We start from the raw sequence: 13,466 nt of genomic DNA, 5'->3' as shown, positions 1-13,466 counted from the left end.
TGGGTCTGTATAGAGAGATCCAGTGCATAATCTTATTTTTTAATTGAAAATATCCCTCTCGTTTACCGTTTGTCAATTCAGGAACTCCGGTAAGCACTACCACATAAGGAAGTGCTTCCGGTGGGAGTTCCACAGGTGGTCTCCTAGTCTCCCCTCCAATCCCCCGGGTGGTCTCATTCCCTTCAGGTCTTAGGGGTCTATTTGGGGGGATACTTGGTTCCCCGGTCGAAGTGCTAACTGAGATGACATTGTTGCTGTTTGATGTTGTAGTTGGTTTACCCAAGGCTACTGTTGGCTCTATTAGCTTAGGTTTATCAGTAATTTTGCCAACAGATATTGGCACACCCACATGCGAGTGGTTGGAGGCAGCAGAGGTTGCTGCTGCCTGATTTTTACCAATAGAGGATGTAGAGGGGGTAGAAACCACGGCGTCTTTTGTGTGGGTGTGTGTTGTTATTACAGCTTTTTGTGGGTGTAGCCCTTTATGGGGCCCTTGTGACCTGACAAAATCCCCCAATTTTGTCAGATCCCCCTCTATTTTGCCCAACCTTGTTTCCATTCCCTTAAATCTATCTGCTAATGCAAGCATATAACTACGTACAATTAGTTCTATGCTGTCCAAAAGAGACTTAGGGGAAGCTGGTGGTAGATCTTCTTCCATTGGGATATGGATAATATCCGGCTCTATGACTTGGGTTGACAATGTCTCAGGTGTAGGGGTGATAGGGAGAGGTAATGTTGCCTGCTTAGTAACAGGGATATTTACAACAAGGGGTGGTGAGGGACAGAGTCTCTGAATTAAGCAGAAAGCTCTCACCCAGTCAAGAGATCAGGGCTAGATCCAACACCGTTTTTTAGCTCACTGCACCATCCCAGTTTCAGAACCTGGCTGTATGCAAATTAGTCTGTTCCTGTCCCAGTGCATGATGGGAACAGGGCAAACCAAACTACAAAAGCCAATTCTTACACTGGGAAGGAAACAAGCTCCCGGGGACCGGTTTCTGGCATTACAGCCGTCTTCGGCCCGGTTTGCTTGAATCCTGATGGTGCAATGAGCAAGGGTCTCACATCTGAGAATACCCTTCCACGCTTAGGGTGGACAAAAATATTTACAACAAGGGGTGGTGAGGGACAGAGTCTCTGAATTAAGCAGAAAGCTCTCACCCAGTCAAGAGATCAGGGCTAGATCCAACACCGTTTTTTAGTTCACTGCACCATCCCAGTTTCAGATTCTGGCTGTATGCAAATTAGTCTGTTCCTGTCCCAGTGCATGATGGGAACAGGGCAAACCAAACTACAAAAGCCAATTCTTACACTGGGAAGGAAACAAGCTCCCGGGGACCGGTTTCTGGCATTACAGCCGTCTTCGGCCCGGTTAGCTTGAATCCTGATGGTGCAATGAGCAAGGGTCTCACATCTGAGAATACCCTTCCACGCTTAGGGTGGACAAAAATATTTACAACAAGGGGTGGTGAGGGACAGAGTCTCTGAATTAAGCAGAAAGCTCTCACCCAGTCAAGAGATCAGGGCTAGATCCAACACCGTTTTTTAGCTCACTGCACCATCCCAGTTTCAGAACCTGGCTGTATGCAAATTAGTCTGTTCCTGTCCCAGTGCATGATGGGAACAGGGCAAACCAAACTACAAAAGCCAATTCTTACACTGGGAAGGAAACAAGCTCCCGGGGACCGGTTTCTGGCATTACAGCCGTCTTCGGCCCGGTTTGCTTGAATCCTGATGGTGCAATGAGCAAGGGTCTCACATCTGAGAATACCCTTCCACGCTTAGGGTGGACAAAAATATTTACAACAAGGGGTGGTGAGGGACAGAGTCTCTGAATTAAGCAGAAAGCTCTCAACCAGTCAAGAGATCAGGGCTAGATCCAACACCGTTTTTTAGCTCACTGCACCATCCCAGTTTCAGAACCTGGCTGTATGCAAATTAGTCTGTTCCTGTCCCAGTGCATGATGGGAACAGGGCAAACCAAACTACAAAAGCCAATTCTTACACTGGGAAGGAAACAAGCTCCCGGGGACCGGTTTCTGGCATTACAGCCGTCTTCGGCCCGGTTTGCTTGAATCCTGATGGTGCAATGAGCAAGGGTCTCACATCTGAGAATACCCTTCCACGCTTAGGGTGGACAAAAATATTTACAACAAGGGGTGGTGAGGGACAGAGTCTCTGAATTAAGCAGAAAGCTCTCACCCAGTCAAGAGATCAGGGCTAGATCCAACACCGTTTTTTAGCTCACTGCACCATCCCAGTTTCAGAACCTGGCTGTATGCAAATTAGTCTGTTCCTGTCCCAGTGCATGATGGGAACAGGGCAAACCAAACTACAAAAGCCAATTCTTACACTGGGAAGGAAACAAGCTCCCGGGGACCGGTTTCTGGCATTACAGCCGTCTTCGGCCCGGTTTGCTTGAATCCTGATGGTGCAATGAGCAAGGGTCTCACATCTGAGAATACCCTTCCACGCTTAGGGTGGACAAAAATATTTACAACAAGGGGTGGTGAGGGACAGAGTCTCTGAATTAAGCAGAAAGCTCTCACCCAGTCAAGAGATCAGGGCTAGATCCAACACCGTTTTTTAGCTCACTGCACCATCCCAGTTTCAGAACCTGGCTGTATGCAAATTAGTCTGTTCCTGTCCCAGTGCATGATGGGAACAGGGCAAACCAAACTACAAAAGCCAATTCTTACACTGGGAAGGAAACAAGCTCCCGGGGACCGGTTTCTGGCATTACAGCCGTCTTCGGCCCGGTTTGCTTGAATCCTGATGGTGCAATGAGCAAGGGTCTCACATCTGAGAATACCCTTCCACGCTTAGGGTGGACAAAAATATTTACAACAAGGGGTGGTGAGGGACAGAGTCTCTGAATTAAGCAGAAAGCTCTCACCCAGTCAAGAGATCAGGCCTAGATCCAACACCGTTTTTTAGCTCACTGCACCATCCCAGTTTCAGAACCTGGCTGTATGCAAATTAGTCTGTTCCTGTCCCAGTGCATGATGGGAACAGGGCAAACCAAACTACAAAAGCCAATTCTTACACTGGGAAGGAAACAAGCTCCCGGGGACCGGTTTCTGGCATTACAGCCGTCTTCGGCCCGGTTTGCTTGAATCCTGATGGTGCAATGAGCAAGGGTCTCACATCTGAGAATACCCTTCCACGCTTAGGGTGGACAAAAATATTTACAACAAGGGGTGGTGAGGGACAGAGTCTCTGAATTAAGCAGAAAGCTCTCACCCAGTCAAGAGATCAGGGCTAGATCCACCACAGTTTTTTAGCTCACTGCACCATCCCAGTTTCAGAACCTGGCTGTATGCAAATTAGTCTGTTCCTGTCCCAGTGCATGATGGGAACAGGGCAAACCAAACTACAAAAGCCAATTCTTACACTGGGAAGGAAACAAGCTCCCGGGGACCGGTTTCTGGCATTACAGCCGTCTTCGGCCCGGTTTGCTTGAATCCTGATGGTGCAATGAGCAAGGGTCTCACATCTGAGAATACCCTTCCACGCTTAGGGTGGACAAAAATATTTACAACAAGGGGTGGTGAGGGACAGAGTCTCTGAATTAAGCAGAAAGCTCTCACCCAGTCAAGAGATCAGGGCTAGATCCAACACCGTTTTTTAGCTCACAGCACCATCCCAGTTTCAGAACCTGGCTGTATGCAAATTAGTCTGTTCCTGTCCCAGCGCATGATGGGAACAGGGCAAACCAAACTACAAAAGCCAATTCTTACACTGGGAAGGAAACAAGCTCCCGGGGACCGGTTTCTGGCATTACAGCCGTCTTCGGCCCGGTTTGCTTGAATCCTGATGGTGCAATGAGCAAGGGTCTCACATCTGAGAATACCCTTCCACGCTTAGGGTGGACAAAAATATTTACAACAAGGGGTGGTGAGGGACAGAGTCTCTGAATTAAGCAGAAAGCTCTCACCCAGTCAAGAGATCAGGCCTAGATCCAACACCGTTTTTTAGCTCACTGCACCATCCCAGTTTCAGAACCTGGCTGTATGCAAATTAGTCTGTTCCTGTCCCAGTGCATGATGGGAACAGGGCAAACCAAACTACAAAAGCCAATTCCTACACTGGGAAGGAAACAAGCTCCCGGGGACCGGTTTCTGGCATTACAGCCGTCTTCGGCCCGGTTTGCTTGAATCCTGATGGTGCAATGAGCAAGGGTCTCACATCTGAGAATACCCTTCCACGCTTAGGGTGGACAAAAATATTTACAACAAGGGGTGGTGAGGGACAGAGTCTCTGAATTAAGCAGAAAGCTCTCACCCAGTCAAGAGATCAGGGCTAGATCCAACACCGTTTTTTAGCTCACTGCACCATCCCAGTTTCAGAACCTGTCTGTATGCAAATTAGTCTGTTCCTGTCCCAGTGCATGATGGGAACAGGGCAAACCAAACTACAAAAGCCAATTCTTACACTGGGAAAGAAACAAGCTCCCGGGGACCGGTTTCTGGCATTACAGCCGTCTTCGGCCCGGTTTGCTTGAATCCTGATGGTGCAATGAGCAAGGGTCTCACATCTGAGAATACCCTTCCACGCTTAGGGTGGACAAAAATATTTACAACAAGGGGTGGTGAGGGACAGAGTCTCTGAATTAAGCAGAAAGCTCTCACCCAGTCAAGAGATCAGGGCTAGATCCAACACCGTTTTTTAGCTCACTGCACCATCCCAGTTTCAGAACCTGGCTGTATGCAAATTAGTCTGTTCCTGTCCCAGCGCATGATGGGAACAGGGCAAACCAAACTACACCCTTTCTCACTGCTCCATCAGGATTCAAGCAAGCCGGGCCGAAGAAGGCTGAAATGCCAGAAACCGGTCCCCGGTAGCTTGTCTCCTTTCTGGTGAAGAATTGGCTTGGTAGTTTAGTCTGCCCTGTTCCCATGATGCACTGGGCCAGGGACAGACTGATTTGCATATAGCCAGGTTCTGAGCTGGGATGGGGCAGTGAGATAAATAACGGTGATGGATCAAGCCCTGATGTTTGGACTGGGTAAGAGTGGTCTGTTTAACTCAGACACTCTGTTCATCACCACCCCCTTTTCTAAATCGTTTTTGGCCACTATAGGTGTGGCAGGGTATACTCAGACATGAGTCCCTTTCTCACTGCTCCATCAGGATTCAAGCAAGTCGGGCCGAAGAAGGTCCTGATGTTTGGACTGGGTAAGAGTGGTCTGTTTAACTCAGACACTCTGTTCATCACCACCCCCTTTTCTAAATTGCTTAGTAACAGGGAGTCCCGTAGTTATTATGGTAGCAGTATTCGCCTTTTTACCAAACTCGCTGTTACTTAATTTTGACTTGTTCATTATTGTTGTTTTCCGTCTCCTTTTGGGTGGTGGAGGCCCATGTATTTTATGTGGCAATGGCCTCGTGCTTTTACCTCTTACAACCTTGCCAGGTCTGATAGTAGGTGAAATCAGGCTAGTAGAAGTTTTGGCTATACTATCAGAGTCATTAGTCACGAATGGTAGCTCTTGTTGGGTTAGCGTGGGTGACACGGCGGGAGCTAGACATTCTTTAAGGAGTAAGGGTACACTAGCAGTTAGTGATAGATTATCTACTAATGTAGAGCTCAGGTCATCATCCAAAGTGACAGACATTATAGGTTCGGAAAAGGTTCTATTTTTAATACGTTCAATTGAACGACGGCGTTCTGCCCTCCTCTCTGCTAGCAGCAGCTCCTTGTTTCCCTCAGGTGCAGATTTAAGAAAATAATCGTCCAGGGTTCGGTTTAACGTGCCCCCATTTTTTTAAAGACCAGCAATAGCAGGACTGGTTGCAGCCGTGGCCATCATGCACTGGAAAATATTGGCAGACTTAGTAAAGAATAACAGTCACAACTTACGGCAGGCGAAAAACAAGACCTCTGGCCCAGCCCAGCCTCTTCTGGCCGATGAGGGCCGTAGAGGGCCCGCCCTTTGCCCGGGCTTCGCCCCGGGCGTCCCGCTCGCATCCCGCAACGCGGGGGTCCTTCTCCCTTTATGCAGCCTGGACGCGCTCGGTGGCGCGTGTTGCGTCACCTCCACGCGCCGCCGCGAGGCCTGCCGGGAGTTGTAGTTCCCCGGAGCGGCGGCGCGGATTCAAATGGCCAGGATAGACTCTCGGCGGTGGCGGCTTAGGTGTTACCTCAGGTAGGTTGTATTGCCCTAGAATGACTCTCTGCGGTGGCGGCTGGAAAATCTGCACAGGAAGGTTCAGGTAAGTGGCAGCAATTGACCCTCGGCGGTGGCGGCAGGTACGTAAGTCTCCTTATAAAAGCTGAGTTATTGGGAAATTTTAATGAATACTCGCTCATTGTAAAGAATTTCAGAATTGCTGCCGATCTTTTGCAATTGGATGAATCAGTTCTATTCACTCTATCGGCATATCAGCTGAAATCTATTCTGAAGTTGGCCTCCTGGTAATTAGGTTTTAGATTGGATAGGGAGGCTTGTATAGCGAAGAAAGGTATTACCCCAGCTATAGATTCTTGTCAAATGAGGAAAGCCCAACCATATGTTGCTTGGAATCTCCCTCACGGAGTCCGGCGTTTACTGTTTTTATTGAGGCGGGATTTACTTCCTTTGAACTCTCTAATGTCCAGATGGTATGGCTCTTCATCATTATGTGACTTTTGTAATACCAATATTCAGGATATGCATCATGTTATCTTTGTGTGTCCGGCCCTAATGGTGCATAGGCGTAAGTGGTTAAAACCTATTTGTCTTCAATTGAGTATTCTTTCAGCTTCTACTTTCCTTGCTGCTATTCACAACCCTCCAAATGAAATGTTCTGTTTTAAATTGTATAATTTTTTTAAATGTTTCTTAGCGATATATTAGAAAGTTACAAATGTCTATTTATGTCGAAACCGTCTATTTTTCGTTGTATCGTGCTCAGGATTATATGCTATTGTATTAAATTTGTTGATTCTTTAATGTGGATCTCATATGAGTTCCAAAATCATAAATAAATAAACTTGAAACTAGTATGATCTGTCTAGGGTCCACAAAGTCAGGTATAACCATTGTGACACTAGCACCTGTGTCCCTGTAGGCCTGAGCCTTTTTCTCATTGACTTAAGGAGTTTGTCTGTACTTGCCCAGGTTACTGGGACCTACAGAGGAGGACAAATCCATGCCTCTATCACAGATCAAAACAGCTTGAGTTGGTACTCTGACTAGGCCGGAGTCCATCTCAGTTCCCAGGGTTAACCCTACTACACCCTTCTGTTGAGAACGACCACTTGGAGCTGAACTAGGGGGAACAGTTGCCTTAGGAGCAATGGTGACTGGAGCTGTCTCCTTTTTGGTGCATTCACTTGTCCAGTGAATATTAACCTTACAAATCTCGCACCATGGTTTCTTTGGGCCTTCTTTCTTTTTGGATTGTTGGGTACCCCCACCATTAGAAGCTTTTTGGGGAACTTGTAAAAGACTTCTGATCTTTAGCTTTCTCCCCACCCTTTTGGTCTTGCTTCTTCTGGTCACCACCTTGGTTCTGTACATTCTGCTTCACCCTGGTTCTGACCCATTTGTCTGCCTTCTTAACCAATTCTTGGGGAGAGGTCACATCTGACTCATCCAAGTGCTGTTGCAACATCTGGTTCTGACAGTTATTAAGAATCTGTTCTCTCATTATAAGGTTATACAATCCTGTATAGTTACTTACGTTACTGCCCAGTAACCAGCCCTTCAGAGCCTTAGTAGCACATCTAAAACGTCAGTCCAGTCCTGAGTCTGTGTCTTCTGGGTATCTCTGAGCCGCAACCTACACTGTTCAGTGGTTAGGCCAAACCCATCTATTAGAGCACTCTTTAGGAAATTGTAATTGTCAGCATCCTCTTCTCTGACAGTGAGGAGCTTGTCTCTACCTTTGTCTGCAAAGGAGAGCCACAAGACTGCTACCCACTGCTTAGGGGGTACCTGCTGTACGTTGCTGTACTCTACAGGCCCTTTCCAGAGCAGGGATTAAGTATGGGCCAAAATTGTGAATTTGCGGTACGCAAATTCGCGTGAATACATACTTGCGGTCCGTAAAATCCCCGAATTTGCATTTTTTTTATTTTTTCATGTTCGCTATTTTTTTTTTCAGCGCAGCAACCACGAAGTTACCCATGCGGTCGTACATGGGCCTGGCCATCTTGTTTTCAGTGTGCACTCTGCAATTTTCCATATCCGGGTGCAAGGTGAATGCTTGCATTGGGAATTCCCTACGTGAGAGGCGCAATTACGTGTTTGCGTCTGTTTTTGCATGCTTGTGGGGAAAATATCGCGCAAACTTACCCACGTGGTCGCAATGGGCGCGGCCATCTTGTTTTTCATTCATCGCTATGGTTCTAGGCATGCTTCTTCTATCCTGCTTTAATCTTTGCAATCCTTTGTTTCTTTGAAATTTTTTTTGATCTTTTTTACTCATTATCTATCTCTCTATTTTTCTACATTTATATTTTGTGTTTTTCAACTTTTTGTTACTTTAATAACTACTTATTTTGTTTAGCTCTCTCTTTTCTTTATTTTACTTTTTTCCCTATTCTTTCCTTCTCTTTTACCCAGGACCATGGCAAAGGGATCCGGCAAGTCCAAGGGCAAAACTCCCGCACCCCGTAGGCAGCTCCCTTGTGGGAGATTAAGGGGGGAATCAGTAAGTCCCAGGGAGATCTTCAGCGCGGTGGAGGTGGCCACACTTATGTTCTTTGTACAGCATCACCTCCCCAAGACCGTCGCGGCAGGCGGCAGGCAGCAGGCCCGGTACTGGGTACGGGCTCCGGGAGCGTTGCCAGCTATGGGGGAAGGTTTGCCGGGACATGTATCAGTGGTCTGGGGTCCGGCGCACCTATAACCAGGTAACGCACTGGTGGTCAGACATCCTGGACCGGGAACAAGACCTGCTCGATCTGCTTGGCGTTGAGATCCCTGGGCTTGGTGAGTACTAGTAGCTATTTAATCACTACTCCTGCACTTTTCTCCTGCTCTGTGTTAGGATATTGCAAATATTTATTTTTTCCGAAGAGCAAGAATGCTGACAATTACATTGCAGGTACATTATGTTTCAAAACGTGACAGATTATGTACAGAACTGCGTAATGCTAGACACTAGAGATTACATTGCAGGCAAATTATGTTTCAGCAGGTTTTGTGATTGCAGGTGCTCGCCTGCTCACTGGCGGTGCTACTATGCTTACTTGTTTTCAATGTTGTGCTCATTTGGCCTGGGTAACTGATTATGTAGGAGTGTACTTTACAGCACTGTATAATGTCAGACACTAGAGATTACATTGCAGGTAAATTATGTTTCAAAAGGTTCTGTGATTGCAGGTGCTCGCCTGCTCACTGACGGTGCTACTATGCTTACTTGTTTTCAATTTTGTGGTCATTTGGCCTGAGTGATTATGTACGAGTGCACTTTACAGAACTGCTTAATGCTAGACACTATAGACTCAAGTCCATTCCTTCCTTGTACTCCTGCCACTAAGAATAGATAGTGGTGGTGGATTGATAGTTTTAGTATATTAGGACTGGCTATTTAGTAGGAAACTTTTTAGTGGTCTGCAATCATGCTGGACTGTGTCTGTACTTAGCGTGCTGCGGAGTGCTGCCTACCAGTCCTAGTAGAACCTTTTTGTAGTTGCTTTAGGGAGTTACATAACTTTCCAAGTAGATGGTCCGTGAATGCAGAAATACTAATATCGTAGTAGACCACAGCAGATAGGTCAAAAAATTTAGCACAATTGTTGTCTATTTCCCCGAAATATATATATTTATTTTTAAATGTTTGATTTGGTTGACAACAATCAGCCATGTTTGTGTCTTTCTTTCATTTACATCAGATCCCCCCAGGGGAAAGAGGACAGAGGTGGAGGTAGCGGCGCCGGCGGAGCAGGAAGGCCAGGATAGGTCCTCCGAGGGCTCCTCTGCTGGCCCTAGTAAGTTTTCCTGTTAATATTAATAATTATACTTCCCTATCTTTTACAGCACCTATTTATTCCAAACGTTCCTCATAATTCTATTTTTTCCTAAATCATCTTTGATCTTCTTGTAGACTATTTCTAAATTCTTATTCTGCCTCTACTGTGACTCTCTGTGGTACAACTAGACTATTTTTAGTCTGTCTTTTTAGCTAGCTAAGCTTGCACAGTTGGCAAAAGTTGTTATACAAAACTCCAATTCTATTCAGGAATAGCTCTAGGCACCGAGTGCAGTCCTCGGGGTTGTCCATAATGTCTATTGAAGTCTTCTAAATGTTTATGCTTTGACAATTCCCAACAATAAAATGTCAATGGCCAACAAGAATAAGATACTAGTTTACTTTTTAATTGGATAGGAGGACATACTACTACTGTTGCAGAGACTATTCTGCAGATACAGAACTATGGACAAGAAATTGGGCATTGGTATAATTTATAATAGGCACAGTTAGACTTTCCACATACCTCAGTCATAACAGAAGTTTAACCCCCAATCTCTTTACTGACTAGCTAGTGTGTCAGAGTCAATATTTAGCTCCCGAATGCAGCAATGATCCCCAATGACTATACAACCCAGAACATAAGACTATGGAGTCAGAGTCCTGACCTCTCAGAGTCACAGACTCATGCTTGCAAATTGCAAATCCTTTCGCTCGCTCACTCATGACCAAAAACCACAGAGTCTATGGAAGTTTTAAAGCTTTATTAAAAGTAAAACATCTAGCTCTGTGTATACTCCGTAAAAATTAAAATTGTATAAAAACATTTATAAAAATCAATGTCATATGAGATAAACGGTGAACGACTGAAAAGTGGCTGATTTCACACATTAATTGTGGGAGAACCCTCACCTGGTTGGAACTTAAAGTCTTGGTGGGGATGAATCGGTGACGACTCCGAATAACATATGATGATGATCTTGCTGTTATGAGAAAAATGATGCATGTTAAAAAGCAAGCATTCATCAGTTGTGTCAAAAAGTGTAGCATCATATGTTATCTTCTTCATTTTCCTTTCGTAGTAGTCAGTGGCAGGGCAGGGTGAAAGTTAAATTAATTAAGCAGTAGCTCTTGAAACAGAGTATGGCCAGTGCCACCCGTAATAGAAAAGTATGAGCTTCACCACCTGCATGTACTGGACTGGTACAGTAACACAAGTCTGTGTCATCATGGCTTGCGTCAGTCTTTCTCGGGTGTAAGTTGACTGCGCTAGCATTATGCCGGCTTCCACAAGTTTACGTACCAAGCAATTTCGCTAAGCAAGAGAGAAGAAGAAGAAGACTGGTGTACTGTTTGAGTCTAATGTAGTGTGTCCATATAGTGCTAGTAGAATTCCTGAAACTCCCACTAATGTTAGAGCAGAGGCAGACGAAGTGGAAAGCTAGATACATGCCACAAATGGTATGTACTGTGCTTGCAAGTTGCTAGTGCTACTGTGACACAACTTTCTGCTGAATTATTTTGTGTTAATCTTAAAGAGCATTGGTTACAGTATGTTTTTCTTTCTTCATATAGATGCTCCTTCCAAACTAACAAGGAAGGAGTAGGCTAGACGGGCCCGGCAATGTAAGCTGGAGGCAATTGTCGCCAAATATTGGCGGCTGGTGGCCCAGGAGGAGGGGGACACGCAGTCCTACTACTTTACTAGTACTACCGTCAATTTCTGCTCTTGTCAGGGTTCAAGTTCCTTGGGAGCAGTACCCTTAAGAAGCCCACCTTCAGGCAGCGCCGACTCTGTATACAATAATACCAGAGTATCAGGATGGCCAGATGAGGGGAGGAAAGAGTGGGTACTGCGAGGAAGGAGATCTGCAATGACACACAAGGATACCATGAATTCTCAGCCCAACCCTACTCTAAATAACACTCTAAAAACAAGAATCAATTACTATGCTGACTCTACCATGAAATTCACCTGTAAAAGAAAAGAAGATGTTGTGGTTTCACAGTCTTATTTCCTTATTGTTCAAAATGTCTTATTCTCCACGTTAATGCTCTTTGTTGTGCGCAACTAAAACAAAGATTTTGACACAACCGATACTTTACTTGATTGAAATTCACCAGCAGCTCAATAACCTGGAATTTACTTGCCCAGAGAAATGTTGCTTTCAAATATAGTCAACTGTTCTTTAAACCATAAGAATATCCAAATGTGTTTTCATATCAGTACAGAAAATAATCGCAAATTGTTATCCAAGATCTTCAAGGCTAAAATTCAACCGTCTTTTAAATCAAGTTTCAGTAATTTGACTTTCAATTCTAATATACAAATAAGTCTTGAGCTCCTTTCTTGGTATATGTTGTGGTAAATGTTCGTAAAGATTAAATCTTCTCTGTAGAAAGTTCTAGGTCCAAAAGCAATTTCCAAACAACTATGTTAGGCCTTTTGTCTCAAGAATTATATTCGCAGATCCTTACCTGCACACTGCCGAAAGGAAATACCTGCACACTTCTTGGAAACCGGAGGTTTACTGCTAGACTTGTCAAGGGCTCCAAACGCTTCAGAAACCTGCAGCCTCGGAACGCGATTTTGGAATAATCTGCATCGGGAGATGGGCGCGGTTCTCTTTTATACACGCTGGAGCTAATGACGGTGGCCGCGGCTGAACACACTTCCCTCGTGTGTTTCACACCGCGAAGCAAAAGAGATAAAAACAGTTAGCAAATAAAAAGGCCAAATGGTTTAACACTTTCTGAGGGGCGATAATGGGATAGTAAAAGAATGGGATTACTGATAACATCGTCTGAGAGGCAATAGTGACATAATACAAGAGTGGCTCTACTTAAACAGCGCTAAACAAAGGTGTCTATGTTTATTACTCCATATTTATAATAACAATGAGGCTGCATACATGATTGTAAATTTGAGGCTGCATACTTTATTGCAAGCTTAATGGACTCTGATGGCGGGTCCTGACACCTCTCCTCCTACTCCATTATTCTTCCACCCCAAAATGCTTATCTTACCTGTGATTCGTGTTTGAGAATAGAGCTAGGCACAGTGTTGGCTGCATGGCAAATGGCGATTATGGTTGGCTATGTAATCTTGGACGGATGAAATGTCATTGTTGGGGTGGTAGTAGTAGTGGTGGTACAAACTGGCAGTTGCAGCATATGAAAAAAAGGAAATGAAATATTGAGTGGCCTGAGCGGAGCATTAGAACAGTACGATAGATAGTACAGTACACAAGAACAGTGCCATAAATTAAAGCCTAAGCAATGCTAAAGTATTCAAAATATAACTACTAGTTGCGTGGAGTATGGCCTATGGCTACTAAAAGAAATATTATTGAAGGTGAAGGACACAGCACATGTAGAAGGAGGATGTTGTTGATGATGAATCCACTCGATGGCGCTCATGAAATTCTCATTTGATTTGCAAATACTCATGGGTGTGTGTCTGTCAAGCAGAATCAGAATAGGATATCCTTGGATTCCTTCACCAGCCTTGAAATAGTTTTGTCTTTTGCTTTGACCTTATCCTCCCCAGCAAGTATGTG

This window comes from Lissotriton vulgaris, chromosome 3_1 (assembly GCF_964263255.1).
Source record: "Lissotriton vulgaris chromosome 3_1, aLisVul1.2, whole genome shotgun sequence".
In the NCBI taxonomy this organism is placed as follows: Eukaryota; Metazoa; Chordata; class Amphibia; order Caudata; family Salamandridae; genus Lissotriton; species Lissotriton vulgaris.
Note: the sequence above shows the minus strand (reverse complement) of the source record.